General features: G+C 32.3%; 1 protein-coding gene across 1 annotated transcript in view; it reads right to left on the bottom strand.

Moving 5' to 3' along the window:
- LOC143230639 (MDS1 and EVI1 complex locus protein EVI1-A-like) overlaps positions 1–7,074 on the bottom strand; it is a 51,992-nt gene extending 44,918 nt beyond the window's left edge. The window contains exon 1 of the mRNA XM_076464509.1: positions 6,936–7,074. The gene's annotated coding sequence lies outside the window, so the exon portion shown is untranslated. The remainder of the gene's footprint in view (positions 1–6,935) is intronic.
- Positions 7,075–22,019: the final 14,945 nt, after the last annotated feature.

The following is a 22,019-nucleotide window of genomic DNA, read 5'->3' as shown; positions in this document are numbered from 1 at the left end:
ATTTGTTACCTTAAACCATGCGTAGTATAACACCTGGAACCTTAAATCATGTTATGTAACATCTGGCACCTTAAATAATATGTTATGTAACATCTGGCACCTATTCTTTCGGTCAGAGACATAATAATGTCTCTCAACGTAGTATTTAACATTGGTTAATACTGTTTGTCAACGTAGTGTTTAACATTGGTTAATACTCTTTGTCAGCGTAATATTTAACATTGGTTCCTATACTTAGTTTGCTAATACAACAAAAGGTTTGACTAACTTGATACATCATAAATGAACGTAAGACAAAATCCGTAATGTTTAGTATAGGACTATCATAATACTATCCGTCTATCCTACGTCGTTCAACTCAGCCGACATACTTATCTTTTTACCATATATATATATATATATATCGAGAGAGAGAGAGAAAACTGAATGAAAATTATAAAAATAAAGATGAACATCTGACATATCCTAACCTCACTTAACAGTGCTTCCAGTCTGCACATGCGCAGTGGAAGAATTGTTAATCTCTGTATACGGTAGCAACCACAATTTTATGTGAGATTGTGAAGTGAGCTATTCTTTCGGTCAGAGAAATTATATCTCGCAAACGCCCCAGGGTACGCCTCTGTTTTTCTTCTCTCTCTTGTATAAAGAGGGCCGTTTGCTTTGAATTTCACACAAAGCTACTCGAAGGCTATCTGTGCTAGCCGTCCCTAATTTAGCAGTGTAAAACTAGTGGGAAGGCAGCTAGTCATCACCACCCACCGCCAACTCTTGGGCTATTCTTTTACGAATGAATAGTGGGATTGACCGTAACTTAATAACGCCCCCACGGCTGAAACGGCGAGCATGTTTGGCGCGACGGGGATGCGAACCCGCGACCCTCAGATTACGAGTCGCACGCCTTAACACGCTTGAACATGCCGAGACATAAAGAGAGCCGTGACTTGAAGTCGCAAATACTAATGTGTTGACACAACCCTGAGGCAACCCTCCACATAAGAATAGACAACCCTGGTTTTAATGACAGTGAAAATGTGCTGTCTCTCTCTCTCCATTACGTAGCCTAGTCAGAATGTTTTGTGGGCACTCTTCATGTGGACGGATACACATATATTTTGAATGTTTTGGTAAACAGAAATATTGTAAACGTTAATGAAACCGATAAATCAATTTAGTCAGCTAAGGTTGAAAAAGAAAGAAGAACAAGTGACAATCACTCCACATTTATTACAACTTTACACTGATGTAGTTCGTGCACACATTAAAATGTATGAAATTATATGAAAATATATGATTTAACACACGCATATATTCAAATCAACGTAAAAAATAAATACACTTTTAAAAACAATATTCTTACAGAGACCACGAACTTAATTTTGGCACTTTGGTGAGTTCTATTTAATGGTATACTTTTCTAAAAAGAAATTCGTTAACACAATTTAGGTGACACCGGGTTGTGTAAATTGCAAACGGTTTTTAGAGATGCCTTTTTTTGTCCAATTATCTTTCAAACGCAAATGAGAAACTTTTCATAAAAATTCAACAAGAGATATCCTAGTTTCACACGTCATTGTTGAATAATTTATTAGAAAGGGCAGCACTCAAAGCTTAGCGGACTGGACTACAAATCTAATAATTCATTCTTCGAGTCCTGGTGCCTTAAAATCTTGTTCAGCATTCTGTGGCCGAATATGCGTTAAAAGAGTAACAGTAAAATTGTGCTTTTTCATTAAAATAGCTCAGAAGATCGCAGTGGATAATTTAGCTAGTTGTGTTTCTTATACATAGTCTGTATACTGTTAAATAGTTGCTTTCATTCCATATAACCTGGATCCTGTTAACCAGTTGTGTTCCTTCCATACAGTCTGTATACTGTTAACCAGTTGTGTTCCTTTCATATAACCTGGATGCTATTAACTAGTTATATTCTATCCATATAAACTGTATACTATTAACTTTTCGTGTTCCTTCCATATAGTTTGTATACTGTTAACTACTTGTGTTTCTTCCATATAATCTGGATTCTGTTTTATGAATTTAAGGAATAAGGTTAAGGTGACAAGTGATGAAAAATTTTATGTGTTAGGTATGGATAAAGATGCCAATGCTAGATGTCATGTGTCTTAAGGTGCGAAGTGTTGGATAAGGTGTGACTTTAGGTGCTAGTTGATGGATGTAGTGGGTTTTAAGATATGAAATGTTGGATAAGGTGTGACTTTAGGTGCTACTTGATGGGTATCGTGTGGCTTAAGGTGCGAAGTGTTGGATAAAGTGCGACTTAAAGTGTCAGTTGATGAATATGGTGTGTTTTAATACGTAAAATCTTAAATAAGGTGTTGTGTAAAGTGGTAGTTCTTTGATAAGATATTGTTAAGAAGCCAGCTGTTAGTTAAGGTGTTTTAAGGTTCCATCTGTCAGATAAGATATTATAAGGTTCCAGCTATCAGGTAAGGTGTTTTAGGTTTCAGCTGTTAAATAAGATGTTTTAAGGTGCCAGGTATTATACAACGTATGATTTAAGGTTCCAAGTGTTACATAACGTATGGTTTAAGGTGTCAGGTGGTATATAACGTGTGGTTTAAGATGCCAGGAGTTACATAACGTATGGTTTAAGGTGCCAGATGTTACATAACATATGATTTAAGGTGTTAGATGTTATACTACGCATGGTTTAAGGTGCCAGATGTTACATAACATATGATTTAAGGTGCCAGGTGTTATATACCGTATGGTTTAAGGTGCCAGATGTTACATAACATATGGTTTAAGGTGCCAGATGTTACATAACATATGATTTAAGGTGCCAGGTGTTATATAACTATGGTTTAAGGTATGAAATATTGAAGATAAACATTTAAACTAAGCTATTACATTTCATCACCGCTTTTTGTAATACAGTCAATATCAGTGATTTGGTAGGCCTTATAATACGTTACTGTCACATTCCAAAGATATACATGTGGATCGTTATTCCATTACTTCTTGTCACATTTTTTATTAATTATACATAGTAAGTTACATGATTAAAGTAAGTAATAAGAGCAGAAAGTAGGTGCTCTAATTGTCACTGTGATGGGCACGACACTTGTTAAGCACGTGCCTCAGAAAACTATAACTTTCAAATGTTATTGAGTTTCAACTTCCTGGTACTGAAAGTCGTTTTGATGGTGTTCGAGAGGAATTATAATTATTCGTAACACAACGGTTTGTACGTGTGGTGTTTAGCTAGTTAGGGTTGTTTCGTGACGAGCTGAAACACAAAGAAACTTAAGTCACCTTTCTTATTTTTCTACTGTCATGTTTAATTCACCACAACTTATCACTTTATAACAACGTGTCTCCCAGCTTTCCTTATATCTCTTTGTAATACTTACAAAAGTTGGATAAATCACTTTGTGAGTCAAATCGTACCTTATTTCATTCTGTGAAACATATCATATACAATAAATACATTGTACGTTAGACTTTATTCAACATTTTCAAACGACTGTAGTTTTCACAAACGGTCAATGGACAGTTTTTCTAGTTCTTTTTTCTCTTTGTTAGATATTTCAAGCTATCAACATTTCGTTTAATTTGACTTACTAAACTTTAAGGTTTTGGTTTCAGTCTTGTTTAACTAATTCATTTATTTATTCAACATTTTCTTGCGTTTTCATTCCCCTAGATGACCTCAGCAGATATCCGGATGTGGTTTTGTTAAGAGTAAACACACGTAAACTTACTCGTTTTCATCCACATTTGCTTAACATTTCATTGTATAATATGATATTTCCCACTAATATGCTTTCTTCCATTCTCACTGATAATATATTTAATCATTCACTCACTCTCCAATTCATCTTTCTTATTACCTTTAGTTACTCATTTCTCATCGATATTAAATTCACTTCTAAAGTTTCTGTTCACTCCTGTTAACGTGTAAAACGTCTGCTCACTGCTGTTAACGTGTAAAGTTTCTATTCACTCCTGTCGATGTGTAAAGTTTTTGTTCACTCCTGTCAACGTGTAAAGTTTCTTTTTACTTCTGTCAACGTGTACAGGTTCTGTTCACTCCTGTCAATGTGTAAGGCTTCTGTTCATTCCTGTTAACGTGTATAGCTTGTTGTCATAATTGTAACCATTGAAGTTTTATGTTTTTCATGAATTAGACTTTTAGTTCATCATTTCGGTTAAGTCGGTACTAGTGTTTGGTTAAGTTAGCTTTTCACCATTCTTAATTGACACGTAGGTAACCCTCGTTATTTGTACGTATCAATAGGTCGACGAGCTATCAATAAATAAAGTCACTGTATTACTTCTAGAAATGTTTTCAGATTGATCTGTAATATGTTAAATTGTATTTCAAATATGGATACTTCAATCTTGCCAGAAGTCTCTTGCGTCTGGCCTCGTTGGGAAGTTCCCAAATACTTGAAAAATACACTGTCGGTTACAAATAGCGATCCGATTCAAAAATATTTAGCATTAATAGAATTGCTTGTGAGATCACAACGAAGAAGAAAACCCCATTTCATAATTAACGTACCAAGAAATGTTAAGCTGTAACTTCAACAAAGTTTCGTGCGTCATTAACTTAATTAGTTTTTTGCTATACGTAAGGCATTAATGTAATCGCTTTCCATTGTTACACATTTTGTTATCAACATCGAAACTGTGTTCTCGTAGACGGGTGGTACAAACAAGCATGCGAGCAGCGCATTGTGATTGGCTGGCAGATATCACGTGACCGTGAACTAACTCTTTCTCGGCTTAAATATGTATGTACATGGTTATGACCGGTATATATGAAATGTCGTGTAGAAAAAACAATTTCAACAAATTTATATTATCTGTTTGATTTATTTTTATTATTTCGCTTGTCTTTCCCTGTTAGTTTAATAAACCTATTTAGTTATCGGGTATACTAGAGAATTGGTAATAAAAATCAATGTCTAGGAATGATACAATACTTTAAACTGGCATCTACAGTAAATATTTAAAACAATTAATTTAATTTACTTTTGTATTTATGCACGACAAACTTGTTTGTTAGGTTTCAACATGATCCCAGGCTGATTATAGATAAAACCTACATGATGTATAAACATAGTTTTCTATTAAAGTAAGCTACCTACAAGTTTAAGGATAGCTATATTTAATTGAAAATACTGTTATTATAATGCGTTGTTTCGTCAGTTGCATACATTCTCTTTATCCTAAATTTTAATAACTGTTTGTTTCTTTAGAATTTCGCGCAAAGCTACACGAGAGTTGTCTGCGCAAGCCGTCCCTTATTTAGCAGTGTAAGACTAGAGGGAAGGCACCTAGTCATCACCACACACCGCCAACTCTTGGGTTACTCTTTTGTTAACGAATAATGAGATTCACCGTGACATTATAATGCACCTACAGTTAAAAGAGCGAGCATGTTTCATGTGACGGGAATTAGAACCATAACCACCATCCCAATAACACCTTAAACAGTTGGAAGTTCCACCAGCTCAAGATATTAATAAATACAATTTAAAATTATTATGAATGCTGGTGTATGATAAACTAAACCTCAGATTGTTACACAGTTAGCACAAAGGTATCCTTTCTGTTAACTGATAACACGGCTTTCTGTTCTTGACAGTTCTGTTAACACACATGAAAGGCCCGGCATGACCAGGTGCTCAGGACGCTTGACTCGTAACCTTAGGGTTGTGGACTCGAATACCAGTCATACTAAACAGGCTCGTCCTTCCAGTAGTGAGGACATTATGTGACAATCCATCCCACTATGCGTTGGTAAAAGAGTAGCCCAAGAGTTGGCGATGGGTGATGATGACTAGCTGCCTTCCCTCTAGCCTTATACTATTAAATTAAGGACGGCTAGCGTAGAGAGCCCTCGTGTAGCTTAATGTGAAATTCTAAAAAAACAAACAATTATTATATTTTTTATTTCTTTTCATTTCTGCCAATTGGTTATAAATATTTTATTTCACTGGTAATACAACTGTCGCTAATATGTAAGGTTTTATTTTGAACACTTATATGTGTTTTTTTGTTTACAGGCCCTTAAGAAGACATTTCTTCTATTCTTTCTGGTTTACGTGTAAGCTCAAAAGAGCTCTCCTTCAAGTCCGAAATTAAACTTTACAATTTAATTTGTCATAACGTCACACGCTTTTCTTGACGTAAGCACGGTTCTTTAAAACCAACAATCGAAAGAGAGAACAACTAACAATATTTGGTGAAACTGGCTCCGCATAATAAAAGAGATACTAGAAGAAAAAAAAAACATCTACATAATATAAATGACATGAATTCAATAACAGCGCAATGCTAGAATTTTGTAGAACGCTTTGTTGTTTAAGAATACCTTTCGCTACATTTACGGAAAGAAACTTGGCTCTGCCTTGTATTATGAGGTGACAAGAAAGTCAAAAATCCAAACCAGTACAGATAATAATTAATATACATTTATTAAATAGGGCCAGTTTATCAATTACCTTTCGTTCAGAACGAACGTGTATCTTTGAAACCATTTTATTTATTCTTTTATTAAATTATTTTGGTAATAAGACAATACTGCATTCCAAATTGTTAAAATTAAACGTCTCTGATAGAATACTAACTAAACTGATCTACTGTTGTGGAATGTATCATAACCCCCAGCGTCCCTCCCCTCCACTCTTTCCAGTGGCTCAGTAGCAAGTCTACAGGTTCTCGACGCTAAATTCAGACTTCGATACCCACGGTTAACAGAGTGCATATGTTATATTACAGAGCTTTCTGTTTAACAAGACAAACCAAACTCCTTAGTTTATTGAACTGATTCCACGAAATAAATTCTGATAACGATTTAGTTCTTATGTCACCGACATTCTATCGATCACACAATAATTTACTTCTGAAGGAAATGATAACATTAATCAAACCAGAAAATAAGTCAATATTTTACTCACCAGACACTGGAATAGTTGATTTAATCACGTGAAATTCCACGTTAAATATCGTAGTTTTTCTTTCGTATCAGTTAAACAGTAACAACTTTGTCAACACATTTTATAAACGAAAGGTATCTGTTGAATAATATTAGTTGGTGTATTTTTCATCTTAACCAGAAAATACGAACTTGTAACCAAACTTGTAATTAACTTCCACCTTAATCAGAAAATATGAACTTGTAATCACGATATCTACTTATTACAACAAAAGTTCAGTAGATACTTGGATACAATGTCTGCTAGACCCTGTGTCTGACTGAATTAATCACACACATTAGCCCATCCTTCATCTGACTGACTGAACTGATACAGTAGATCACCTTGCATCTGACTGAATGAACTAATACAATAGGCCACCCTGCATCTGACTGAATGAACTGTTTACAATAAACCACCTTGCATCTGACTGACTGAACTGATACAATAGGCCACCTTGTATCTCACTGAATAAGTTGTTAATATACCATCCTACCTCGGATTGGATTAACTCTTTATAATAGATATATATTTTTACTTAGAGAAGGATAACGTTTCGACTAGCGCTCTTCGTCAAATCGTACAGTTTACAACAAAGCACATGCGCAGTATTCAAATAAATTGCGTGAATAGTATTTTGAATGTCGAGCGTGAAAATTCTAAGCAAAATTACATCTATTACATCAAATGTACAAATCTTGAAAATACTAAACATTTAAACAAAATGGAAAAACAGAAATCTACAAAAAGAAATGCGTTCATTTAAACCAGGTGGTTGTAGAGTACCAAGATTGTAGATTAATTTCCATTCGAATCGTTCTCTTTTGTGAATGTATTTTGGAGAATTCAATGAAGCATGGACTATTTCGAACTTTCAGACAACATTCTAGTCATGAAGACTACGACAGAATCTAAATTTCTACTACGACTAGTGGATATAGTATGAGACTTTTAATTTCTGTAGGGTTTATACTAGTGTAACACTTCATGATTAGCTGGATAGTAACCACCAGTTACAGAGTAAAATATCAATTTTAGCTATAACATGATAAAATGGTACCAGTCCTGTAGTAGTTGCTTATAATGCTCTTATTATTATTATTAATCGCCCCCCAGTGGCACAACTGTACGTCTGCGCACTTTCAACGCAGAAATCGGGTTTCGATACTCGTGCTGGGCAGTGCATGGATATATCTGGCTTTTTGGTTAACTACAAACCAGTCAATTAACTGCTAGGTACTAAAAGCACAAACTGAAATTTAGAGAAAACAAAACTGGAAAAATATATGTTGACTGTTAACTTAGAGTCTCTGTTGGTTAAATCAGTTTGTTTTCTATTTAAAATATTGATGATATTACAAAACATAGCTTAATTCAGAAACGTTTAAAATTAGATCAACATTTCTACTTCCATGATACATTTTATACATTTGACTGAATGGTAGGTGATCCCACACCTCTTCCTCATATTAGACGTATTATACCAACACTTGTGCTCACATACATAAAATCGTAATGGGCAGACAGTAATGGAAATATTATATTCGGATAATTAACTTTTGGCTTTTATGACTTCTCCTGTTTCGAGAAATCAAGCGTGATGTGACACACACTGGCTTTTTTTATAAGTTAGCTACCTGTTAGAGGTCGCCACTGTTTAATAAAACTCGTACGAATAATTATAAAACCATACTTTTTTTTTACATTAATAGACAATTCCTAAATTTCTAGCTCCGATCATAACGTTAAGTCAGTGGGCTTCTAACGATAAAAATCAGGCTTTGGTGTTGAGCGTGAGCAGAGAGCACAGATAGCCTATTGTGTAATTATTCGCTTTTTAACAAGTAAACAAAGCTTTAGCCCACTGCAACCTACTGCATTGGAGTGATTTTTGAATTTTGCGCAAAGTTACACGAGGGCTATCTGCGCTAGCTGTGCTTAATTTAGCAGTGTAAGACTAGAGGGAAGGCAGCTAGTCATCACCACCCACTGCTAGCTCTTGGGCTACTCTTTACCAACGAATAGTGGGATTTATTATTACATATAACGCCCCACAGCTGAAGGGACGACCATATTTAGTGTGTTGGGGATTCGAAGCTGCGACCCTCAGATTACGAGTGAAGTGCCTTAACCACCTGGCCATGCCGAGCCTGGTTGAATAGTACGTATAATCTGTTTTACTGAACACAAGTAACTCACTTCCGTGATAATAACGTCAAAACATTCTTCTGGCGGTTAGTCCTTGGTTTCTTAAAAATAAATAGGCGTAACTTATTTAGATAGCTAACCTACTTTATATTAACTGATTTCAATGCACATTTCGATAAACGCATTAATTGACAGCAGTTTAAGTTTGTAGTTAATCATGATCAAACTTTCTGCTTCCTTTAAAAAAAAGTAAAAGAGCGCCACGTAGCGACACAATATTAAATCTTATCTTCAGGTTAATCTTTGTAAAGTCCACTTTACCAGACATTTGTTTTTGTTTGTAATGTTAAAAAGTATCATATATATTCGAACCGAATTATGTTTGAGGAATTAAAATTGTTTAAATAATCGAAACAAAACAAAAAATGCCTTTAAACTAGAAGAAACGAAAGTAACGCCTGGCGGCAAGGAAACTCGACTCGCACCTTGTTGGTTAAGGGATCAAAACCCGTCCCCCAAGATTTCAACCAAGTAACAGTTCCCGTGATGAAGAATAACCATTTTGGATGTAGTCTTTTACTTCAAAATTAAGAAAGGCTAGCGCTAACAGCCCTCTAGCAGCTTAGCGCGAAATTCGATAATCATATAAAAACACGAAATATTAAACGCTGGATATTGTAATGCCATAGAATATTTAACTGGAAGCCTTCTTACACCATAATCCACGAAACAAGTGTTTTAACGTCATGAGTTTGTGATGTTCATCATACCTTTCAGTACTCGCATCAAGATTATTTCTAAAAATCGTACAGCGCCACCACACGGAAAAACCCGTTGTTACACGATTAAATGGTCCCTTTAACTGAAGAGAACAGTATCTTGGTTTGTTTCACTTGTTTAGGAACAAGGAATAGACCAGGTTAAAAGGAAGCGACATCTAGGCATGTAGGTAGGATCGTGAGATTCTCAGTAATAGCTGTTGATAAAAATGGATCCAAGTACCTTAAACCAAAGTTCAAGATAACAAGCTAGTTTGAATTATCTCTTTATAACCAAAGCTTAAATAAGATTTGGTAGAACAAAACTAAGACGAATAATTTACCCACAAACCTAACGTGATGTTCAAGATAGCAAAATAAAAATAAAAAACTGAAAAGTTTTATGGGTATTTCATAAAGTATTACTTTAAATACAGTTATTACCCACAATCCCTCATGAATTCAGTTTATCTCTTCGGTTTCAAAGTTAAGGAGAAGGGTTTTAAATATTCCTTGGAGGGTCTTTCTACACACGTTCCCTCCCTCCCCTGAGGATAAGTAACAGTTCATGCACGCAGGGGAGATGTCCCTGTACGGTGTAACCCGGAAAACGTTCTATTCTTGTTGAACTGAGAAACAATTGACTCGCCCTTTTCTACTTGTCTACTCAGTATAGGTGAATATTGGGCCATTCACGCTGAGCGCCTTCTTCCTCTGAAGATTTGGAGTAGATCTGTTTGATTTTTTTTTTGATTTTCTTTAGTTTAAGGATATAAAACGTGTGAAACTAAGTGTACCTTATTCTCACTTAAATTAGATAATTATCTATTTGTTCCTTAAACCGGTTACAACCAGATGAGAGGAAACCAAACACATCATTTATATTCTGTCCTCCCGATCTAAGCCACCTGCTCATTCCGTTCAGTCACAAGGCTGCCATCTAGGGGATAACATACAAATCACGCAGGGCCCTTGGACCACTCCCTACTTGTTGTTTTACAAGATAAAATTAATTCGTCCCACGATGGGTTACAGGAAACAAAATTACAAAGTGGGAAGTTAATTTTGTCAGTAAATACACTTTTTGTCGAAAATTTCCAACACAAACAATCAAATATACAAAATGTTATGGAATTAAAACGAAAGAAAACACTGAAAGTGTAGTCGAAACTGGAAGTACTGAAGGAAGGACAGACAATGGAAGACAGAGGTTCACTGATGTAAAGATAAAGAGTCCATCTATACAAATATATCGATATTAGAAATTATTTGTGCCATCGGGAGAAAGGACCTGTTGAATCCCATGGTTACCAAGGTTCTGTTAAGATGTGGTATAGATAGAAATTGTGGAGAACCATGATTACTTACGTTTTGCTTAAAAGTGCAACATAGAAAAATGAAGTTTTGTGGAACTTCATGGTTACTAATGTTGTGCTTGGACAAGAGAGATATGTCACAAACAGTTTTACTTTGTAGCAACTTGTCATGTTAATATTCAATATTCGTAGCACTTATGTTCAACTAACAAACCATTGTCTCATTCACTCAATACATTTAAACAATACAGTTATAATAGTCAATCTTACACAGATACCACTACCGTAAGAACTATAGTATTATTAAACGACACTCACGTATAGATGTAATAGTTCATACCACACAGACAACGTCACTGTAACAGTTGTACGATATCAAACAACACTAATTTACAGATGTAATAATTCAGTCCATATATATAACGTTACTGTAAGAACTGCAGTATTATCAAACACCACTAATTTATAGATGTAATAATTCAGTCCATATGAACAACGTTACAGTAACAATTATAGTATTATCAAACAACACTAATTTATAAATGTAAGAGTTTAGTCCATATGGACAACGTTACTGTAACAACTGTAGTATTATCAAACAACACTCATATATAGATATAGTAGTTAATATGCTCCTGGGGTTATTGCCAAGTTAAACTCTCCGTGGCCAGCGCTTGGTCACTAGGCAATTCGTATTGGTGGCCAGGTTATCCATATATGATCAGCAGATTTATATCAAAATGGCTATAACTAAACGTTAAAGATTTGTGATCCATCTCCGAGTTGTGACAAATATGCACCAAAAGAGCTAAATAACAACTGTAAAACATTCTATAGTACTTCACATATTAACTTGTAAATTAACAACAATAACACATTCTATAGTCACCTATTACTTTGTAAAATAACAACTGTAACACATTCTATACTACTTCACATATTAACGTGTAAAATAACTGTAACACAAACTACTGTACTTCACCTATTGACTTGTAAAATCACTGTAACACATTCTGTAGTCACCTATTAACTTGTGAAAAAACCCTGTAACACATTCTACAGTGCTTCACCTATTAACTTGTGAAATAACAACTGAAACACATTATATGGCACTTCAGCTATTAACTTGTAAAAAAACTGTAACACACTCTATAGTCACCTATTAACTTATAAAATAACAACTGTAACACACCCTATTATACTTCACCTATTAATTTGAAAAATAACTGTAACACATTATAAACTACTTCACCTATTAACTTGTAAAATGAGTGTAACACATTATATGGTACTTCACCTATTAACTTGTAAAATATCTATAACACATTCTATAGTCACCTGTTAATTTGTAAAATAACAACTGCAACACATTCTATAGTACTTCACGTATTAACTTGTAAAATAATTTAAACACATCCTGTGGTACTTCACCTATTAACTTGTAAAATTACAATTGTAACACATTCTATAGTACTTCAGCTATTAACTTGTAAAATAACAACTGTAGCACATCCCATGGTAATTCACTTATTAACTTGTAAAATAACTGCAACAAATTCTATAGAAACCTATTAGTTTGTAAAATAACAACTGTAACACATTCTATAGTCATCTATTAACTTGTAAAATAACAACTGCAACACATTCTATAGTACTTCAGGTATTAACTTGTAAAGTAACAACTGTAACACACCCTATGGTACTTTACCTATTATCTTGTAAAATAATTTAAACACATCCTGTGGTACTTCACCTATTAACTTGTAAAATATCTATAACACATTCTATAGTCACCTGTTAATTTGTAAAATAACAACTGCAACACATTCTATAGTACTTCACGTATTAACTTGTAAAATAATTTAAACACATCCTGTGGTACTTCACCTATTAACTTGTAAAATTACAATTGTAACACATTCTATAGTACTTCAGCTATTAACTTGTAAAATAACAACTGTAGCACATCCCATGGTAATTCACTTATTAACTTGTAAAATAACTGTAACAAATTCTATAGAAACCTATTAGTTTGTAAAATAACAACTGTAACACATTCTATAGTCATCTATTAACTTGTAAAATTACAATTGTAACACATTCTATAGTACTTCAGCTATTAACTTGTAAAATAACAACTGTAGCGCATCCCATGGTAATTCACCTATTAACTTGTAAAATAATTGTAACAGATTATATGGTACTTCACCTATTAACTTGTAAAATAACTGCAACACATTCTATAGTCATCTATTATTTTGTAAAATAACAACTGCAACACATTCTATAGTACTTCACGTATTAACTTGTAAACTAACAACAGTAACACATCCTATGGTACTTCACCTATTAATTTGTAAAATAACATCTGTAACCCATTATATGGTACTTTACCTATTAACTTGTAAAATAACATCTGTAACACATTCTATAGTACTTCACCTATTAACTTGTAAAATAACAACTGTAACACATCCCATGGTAATTCACCTATTAACTTGTAAAATAACAACTGTAACACATTATATGGTACTTAATCTATTAACTGGTAAAATAACTGTAACACATTTTATATTCACCTATTACGTTTTAAAATAACAACTGTAACACATTCTATAGTTCTTCACCTATTAACTTGTAAAATAACAACTGAAACACATTCTATAAAACTTCACGTATTAACTTGTAAAGTAACAACAGTAACACACCCTATGGTACTTTACCTCTTATCTTGTAAAATAATTGAAACACATCCTATGGTACTTCACCTATTAATTTGTAAAATAACAACTGTAATCCATTATATGGTACTTTACCTATTATCTTGTAAAATTACAACTGTAACACATTCTATAGTCACCTATTAACTTGTAAAATAACAACTGCAACACATTCTATAGTCATCTATTATCTTGTAAAACAACAACTGCAACACATTCTATAGTACTTCACGTATTAACTTGTAAAGTAACAACTGTAACACATTCTATAGTTCTTCACCTATTTCCTTGTAAAGTAACAACAGTAACACATCCTATGGTACTTCACCTATTAATTTGTAAAATAACATCTGTAACCCATTATATGGTACTTTACCTATTAACTTCTAAAATAAGAACTGTAACACATTCTATAGTACTTCACCTATTAACTTGTAAAATAACAACTGTAACACATTCTATAGTACTTCACCTATTATCTTGTAAAACAACAACTGCAACACATTCTATAGTACTTCACGTATTAACTTGTAAAGTAACAACTGTAACACGTTCTATAGTTCTTCACCTATTTCCTTGTAAAGTAACAACAGTAACACATCTTATGGTACTTCACCTATTAATTTGTAAAATAACATCTGTAACCCATTATATGGTACTTTACCTATTAACTTCTAAAATAAGAACTGTAACACATTCTATAGTACTTCAGCTATTAACTTGTAAAATAACAACTGTAACACATCCCATGGTAATTCACCTATTAACTTGTAAAATAACAACTGTAACACATTATATGGTACTTCACCTATTAACATATAAAATAACAACTGTAACACATTCTATAGTACTTCACCTATTAACTTATAAAATTAAAACTGTAACACATTATATGGTACTTTACCTATTAACTTGTAAAATAACTGTAACACATTATATGGTACTTTACCTATTAACTTGTAAAATAACTGTAACACATTTTATATGCACCTATTACGTTTTAAAATAACAACTGTAACACATTCTATAGTTCTTCGCCTATTAACTTGTAAAATAACAACTGCAACACATTCTACAGTACTTCATGTATTAACTTATAAAATAACAACTGTAACACATTCTGTAGTTCTTCACCTATTAACTTGTAAAGTAACAACAGTAACACGTCCTATGGCACTTCACCTATTAACTTGTAAAATCACTACTGTAACACATTCTATAGTCACCTATTAACTTGTAAAATAACAACTGCAACACATTCTATAGTCATCTATTATCTTGTAAAACAACAACTGCAACACATTCTATAGTACTTCACGTATTAACTTGTAAAGTAACAACTGTAACACATTCTATAGTACTTCAGCTATTAACTTGTAAAATAACAACTGTAACACATCCCATGGTAATTCACCTATTAACTTGTAAAATAACAACTGTAACACATTATATGGTACTTCACCTATTAACATATAAAATAACAACTGTAACACATTCTATAGTACTTCACCTATTAACTTATAAAATTAAAACTGTAACACATTATATGGTACTTTACCTATTAACTTGTAAAATAACTGTAACACATTATATGGTACTTTACCTATTAACTTGTAAAATAACTGTAACACATTTTATATGCACCTATTACGTTTTAAAATAACAACTGTAACACATTCTATAGTTCTTCGCCTATTAACTTGTAAAATAACAACTGCAACACATTCTACAGTACTTCATGTATTAACTTATAAAATAACAACTGTAACACATTCTGTAGTTCTTCACCTATTAACTTGTAAAGTAACAACAGTAACACGTCCTATGGCACTTCACCTATTAACTTGTAAAATCACTACTGTAACACATTCTATAGTCATCTATTATCTTGTAAAATAACAACTGCAACACATTCTATAGTACTTCACGTATTAACTTGTAAAGTAACAACTGTAACACGTTCTATAGTTCTTCACCTATTTCCTTGTAAAGTAACAACAGTAACACATCCTATGGTACTTCACCTATTAATTTGTAAAATAACATCTGTAACCCATTATATGGTACTTTACCTATTAACTTCTAAAATAAGAACTGTAACACATTCTATAGTACTTCAGCTATTAACTTGTAAAATAACAACTGTAACACATTATATGGTACTTCACCTATTAACATATAAAATAACAACTGTAACACATTATATGGTACTTCACCTATTAACATATAAAATAACAACTGTAACACATTCTATAGTACTTCACCTATTAACTTATAAAATTAGAACTGTAACACATTATATGGTACTTTACCTATTAACTTGTAAAATAACTGTAACACATTATATGGTACTTTACCTATTAACTTGTAAAATAACTGTAACACATTTTATATGCACCTATTACGTTTTAAAATAACAACTGTAACACATTCTATAGTTCTTCGCCTATTAACTTGTAAAATAACAACTGCAACACATTCTACAGTACTTCATGTATTAACTTATAAAATAACAACTGTAACACATTCTGTAGTTCTTCACCTATTAACTTGTAAAGTAACAACAGTAACACGTCCTATGGCACTTCACCTATTAACTTGTAAAATCACTACTGTAACACATTCTATAGTCATTTATTATCTTGTAAAATAACAACTGCAACACATTCTATAGTACTTCACGTATTAACTTGTAAAGTAATAAATGTAACACATTCTATAGTTCTTCACCTATTAACTTGTAAAGTAACGACTTTAACACATTCTATGGTACTTCACCTGTTACGTTTTAAAATAACAACTGTAACACATTCTATAGTACTACACCTATTATCTTGTAAAAGAAGATATTTTGAATGGATATAAAGCTCTACCATTATTCACCCATTATGTTCTGGTTCATTGATGAGTTTTTAAAAACTTAAGATTTTCAGCCTGTCTGTATAGTTACAACTTAATATTTTATATGTATCACCTTGGTAAAACACTGGATTATTTTTATATTCACTGCACTTGTGGTAATTTACCTAGTGTTTAGAAATAGTGAAACGTTTATGAATCATTACTGAACATAAATATCTCACAACTTTCCACAGTTGTCACGCCCTTTGAGAAGCCACCATTTGTGAAATTACAACATTTAAATCCAGGTTTCAATTCAAATTTTTATGTGTATATGTAATATCATATTTCAAGGCTTGGTATCTCTAAGATGTCCTCCTTATTTATCTACATGACCTTATCATGTGGTGAAGTTGATTGTTGACACATCGAATGAGCTGGGGTGAAACTAAAGGTTTAGATACTGTTTGTATCTCCTTGAAGTCAGTCTAGTGATCCAGGATATTTGTACAGTCATGGAGGGCTCATACCAGTTTCACTGACCCCCGGTGTAATCTACAATTAGAGAAACTGACAAAACTAGTGTTTTAAGCAATATACATTACTAATAAATTATAAAAATAAAAGAAATGTTCACTTATCAACAACTGAATGATTGTTTCTTTAATAAAAAAGTCGAATAAAAAATAAAGTATGGACAGGTGGTTTGAGCACTCGACCTACAGTCTGTAGGTTTGATTCGTTATCCCACAAAATTCCACTATTGGTTAGTGAAATAGTAGCCCAAGAGTTGGCAGTGGGTGGTTATCAGTAGTTGCCTTTCCTGTCTTTCACTGGAAAATTTGGACAGGTTGCACAGATTGTAATAGATATGTTTTTGCAACAATTAACTATAAAGCAAATACCGAGTGAATGTTTCATATTTATGGTTATTAGTCACTGTAAGTCTGTACAGTAAATATCTGATTTAAATGCTATTTTTCAAATATGAATTTACGTAACTAACAATAATTTAACATTTAGTTATGGATAAAAGTTATTCTTGAACATATATAATAATTTTTGTATTGTGTTCTTTACTCATCTCTACCCTGTTTCTGTACTTTCAGGCACTGCCATATCGAGGTCATATTTAATTCTAATAATTTTTGTTACTTTTATATTGCTAGTTCTTGTGTAAATATAGTATCATAACAACAAATGTACTCGGTTCATCTTTTCTTTGACCTCTGTGAAGTGATACGATTTGTATAGATCTGTCAAAAATCATTTTAATAAATGTGAAAACCTCCCTAGTTCAAAAAAAATCGATCAAACTACTTAAATGACTGACAATTGCCGCCTAATTTGATTCATTCAATGGATTTCATAATATACTTTATTATAAACTAACGTCAGCTGATTTTCTCCTGTTTCATTAGTGTAAAGTATTGTCATATTTTATTCTGTTTCTCTAGTATGAAGTAATGTCCTGTGATTTTTCTCCTCTTTGTGTAAACTTTAAAGAAATATGTAATTAAGTACAGATGCTGATGAAACAAAAATAGTAACTTCTAATGAAAACGAACGTCGTTCAGTGAAGGTTGAAAACTATCACACGGTAAGCCTACCAAGAAGAGAGGTGTGAGCCTTACACATTGTAAAACTATCACACGGTAAGCCTACCAAGAAGAGAGCCTTACACATTGTTACATAACGTTCCCTGTTCCTCCACCCCACCACCCCTGTAAATTAACTATAAAATATTTAAGATATGACAGTAATCATCAGTGCTTTCACCTTCAAACGTACAGGTAATAGTTAACCCATTCACAAACAATACATAAGTCTTAACTAGGTCACAAAAGCTCAGATGATAAGTTCATATGTCATAAGTTTCTCAATAATTAATATGAATAGATACTATACTTATATGAATAGATACTATACTTATATGAATAGATACTATACTTATATGAATAGATACTATACTTGTTTATTGACCACAACCTGGAAATATTAAAACATCCATCTTCCCTATTTTAGGATACACAGATTAATATGACGTCATTTTGTATTTTCTATTTCACAGAGGACAGGCTCCAAACTAACGTACGTAGTGACGTAACTGTAGTACTATCATTTATAGTGACGTAACATTTTCATACACTAAAGAATCTCAGCAGAAGTTGATATAGAAACCAATAACATCTAAGGTTCTGATATTATTAAATTCACTTAAATTCCTCAGTAGCTCAATATTTTAGTTTCAGATTTTGTACAGAGGGTTCGGTACAAATACACATAACATATAATAAACTAATGTATTATTTTATTATTCCGTACAGTAGGTTCAGTATAAATACACGTAATATATAATAAACTAATGTATTATTTTATTAGTTCCGTACAGTAGGTTCAGTATAAATACACATAACATATAAAAAAACTAATATGTTATTTTATTAGTTCCGTACAGTAGATTCAGTATAAATACACATAACATACAATAAACTAATGTATTATTTTATTATGTTCCGTACAGAGGGTTCAGTATAAATACACACATAACATATAAAAAACTAATATGTTATTTTATTAGTTCCATACAGGAGGTTCAGTATAAATACATGTAATATATAATAAATTAATGTATTATTTTATTAGGTTCGTACAGAGGGTTCAGTATAAATACACATAACATACAATAAACTAATGTGTTATTTTATTATGTTCCGTACAGAGGGTTCAGTATAAATACACACATAACATATAAAAAAACTAATATGTTATTTTATTAGTTCCATACAGAAGGTTCAGTATAAATACACGTAATATATAATAAATTAATGTATTATTTTATTAGGTTCGTACAGAGGGTTCAGTATAAATACACATAACATACAATAAACTAATGTGTTATTTTATTATGTTCCGTACAGAGGGTTCAGTATAAATACACACATAACATATAAAAAACTAATATGTTATTTTATTAGTTCCATACAGGAGGTTCAGTATAAATACACGTAATATATAATAAATTAATGTATTATTTTATTAGGTCCGTACTGAGGGTTCAGTATAAATACACATAACATACAATAATGTGTTATTTTATTATATTCCGTACAGAGGATTCAGTATCAATACACATAACATATAATAAACTAATGATTTACTTTAATTGTTCCGTACAGAGGGTTCAGTTTAAATACACATAACATTCAATAAACTAATGAATTATTTTAATAGATCTGATATTAAGAAGTTTTCACTGACCTTTCGATATGGTTTAAGTTGTTCCCAGTAACTAGCCTGCAAGATAGATAGAGAAATATGTTTTAGATATATCTCACATAGTATTGTAACCTAAATATGTTTTAAAAGTGGATGTTATATAAAACGGCGAGCGAAATTTTGAAATAAAAAACAATTGGTTGAGAACCACAGGACAAGTAGGTGTTAAATACAGGAAAAGAACAATATATATTTATGGACTTGGTTGAGAACCACAGGACTAGTAGTTGTTAAATACAGGTAAATAACAATAAATATTTATGGACTTGACTGAGAATCACAGAACTAGTAGGTGTTAAATACAGGTAAAGAACAATAAATATTTATGGATTTGATTGAGAACCACAGTACTAGTAGGTGTTAAATACAGGTAAAGAACAATAAATATTTAAGGACTTGTCTGAGAACCTCAGGACTAGTAGGTATTAAATACAGGTAAATAACAATAAATATTTATAAACTTGATTGAAAATCACAGGACTAGTAAATGTTAAATAAAGATAAACATTAGATTTATTACTGCTTGTTTAGTGTAACTTACCAATTTGTGATATTTTCTTTTTGTGTGTGATGTAAATTTAAAAATAAATTATTTCGTCTTTCTCTGTAGGCTTTTAAAAACAGGCTTGTCTGTATAGTCTTTACCCATAGGTTTACGTCCGTAGAATTAAATGTATGTTGAATTCCATTAGGTCCACTACTACCTCCTGAACAGCGTGCATATTTCTGTGTAATATTTAAAGTAACAACAGATGTTCTCGCGTTTCTACAAATTAACATAAAATTTAACCCAACATGAACCGTAGACGATCTCTGTAATTATTTAAACAATAACAGCTCTGAGTTATGATTAATATTTGATACTAATCTTACACGGTAATCTTCTTAACTTGTCTTACAAGATTGTGAGACAAAATTACCTTTTCAGAATAATTTTGTAAAGTAAGAAATGTTTGTTTACTTGAGTAAAATATTTATTTTAATGTCTACTCGATACTGGTTTTTTTTTGTTTTTTTTTTTTATTACGAACCTCAGTTTAGCAATAACATAAATAGATCGTTATAATGTAGTGCAGCAATATTAAAACATTCTTTGGACTCCCAGTCAGTTAGTACCACGTGTTACAATATTCTATAAATTCAAATTCGTTTTATTATATAGACAACTGACTTTTTGATGATGATAGAGACGACAGCAAATGAAGCTAATTAACCCTTATTCATACGAGACACTTATTTTTCCAAGTGAGAAAACAGCAGATGTTGGATGATAGGTATAGCACAACTGTGCAAAGAATTTGGTCATTAAATTTTAGCATCGTGTTTTTAACAAAGTACATTAGCAGATATAGGCTGTGTATTCTAGGCTGCGTAGAAAAGAGACACGTTACTGAATTTCATTACAAGTCTTTAATGAATTGACAAAGATATTAACTGTCTATGTTAATAAATGATTAGAGAAAATGGGTTCCCTGTGCCCTGACACTGGTTAGGCCTAGCTTCGACCAAGACAACCATATGTAATCGTCTAAATTTAAACTACTACTAGCTGTATGCTAATTGTTATATTGATTAGGTAATGAGAAGTGAACTATTACATTAAACTTTCACCTAAGTTCAGTTTCTCTCTAATTTGCTTCAGCCCTGTCCCAACAGCTGTTTTCGATCAATCCCCGCAACAGACGAGCATCGCAGACATCAATCGATGTGCCTATTGTGCTTAGTGGCGCCATCTACTAACGGATATTGGCAAGCGTGTATCATTAGGAGTGACTAACACAATTTCTAACAATGTTCTAATGAGAAAATAAATATACAGAGATAAACTACGAATATTAAAACGATTGTTTAAACCGTAACCTACAAAATATTAATTAACCAAAATTCAGAAACATACTTACTTCTATCGACTTATTTAAATATTCAGGCTATAAATTATTTAAGAAAAGAAACTTAAAAAGCACTTATTACAATTTGCATTGACTATTTATTGAAACAGTGGTC

The sequence above is a fragment of the Tachypleus tridentatus genome, chromosome 10, assembly GCF_004210375.1.
Source record: "Tachypleus tridentatus isolate NWPU-2018 chromosome 10, ASM421037v1, whole genome shotgun sequence".
In the NCBI taxonomy this organism is placed as follows: domain Eukaryota; kingdom Metazoa; phylum Arthropoda; class Merostomata; order Xiphosura; family Limulidae; genus Tachypleus; species Tachypleus tridentatus.
Note: the sequence above shows the minus strand (reverse complement) of the source record. Positions and strands in the feature narration are given on the sequence as shown.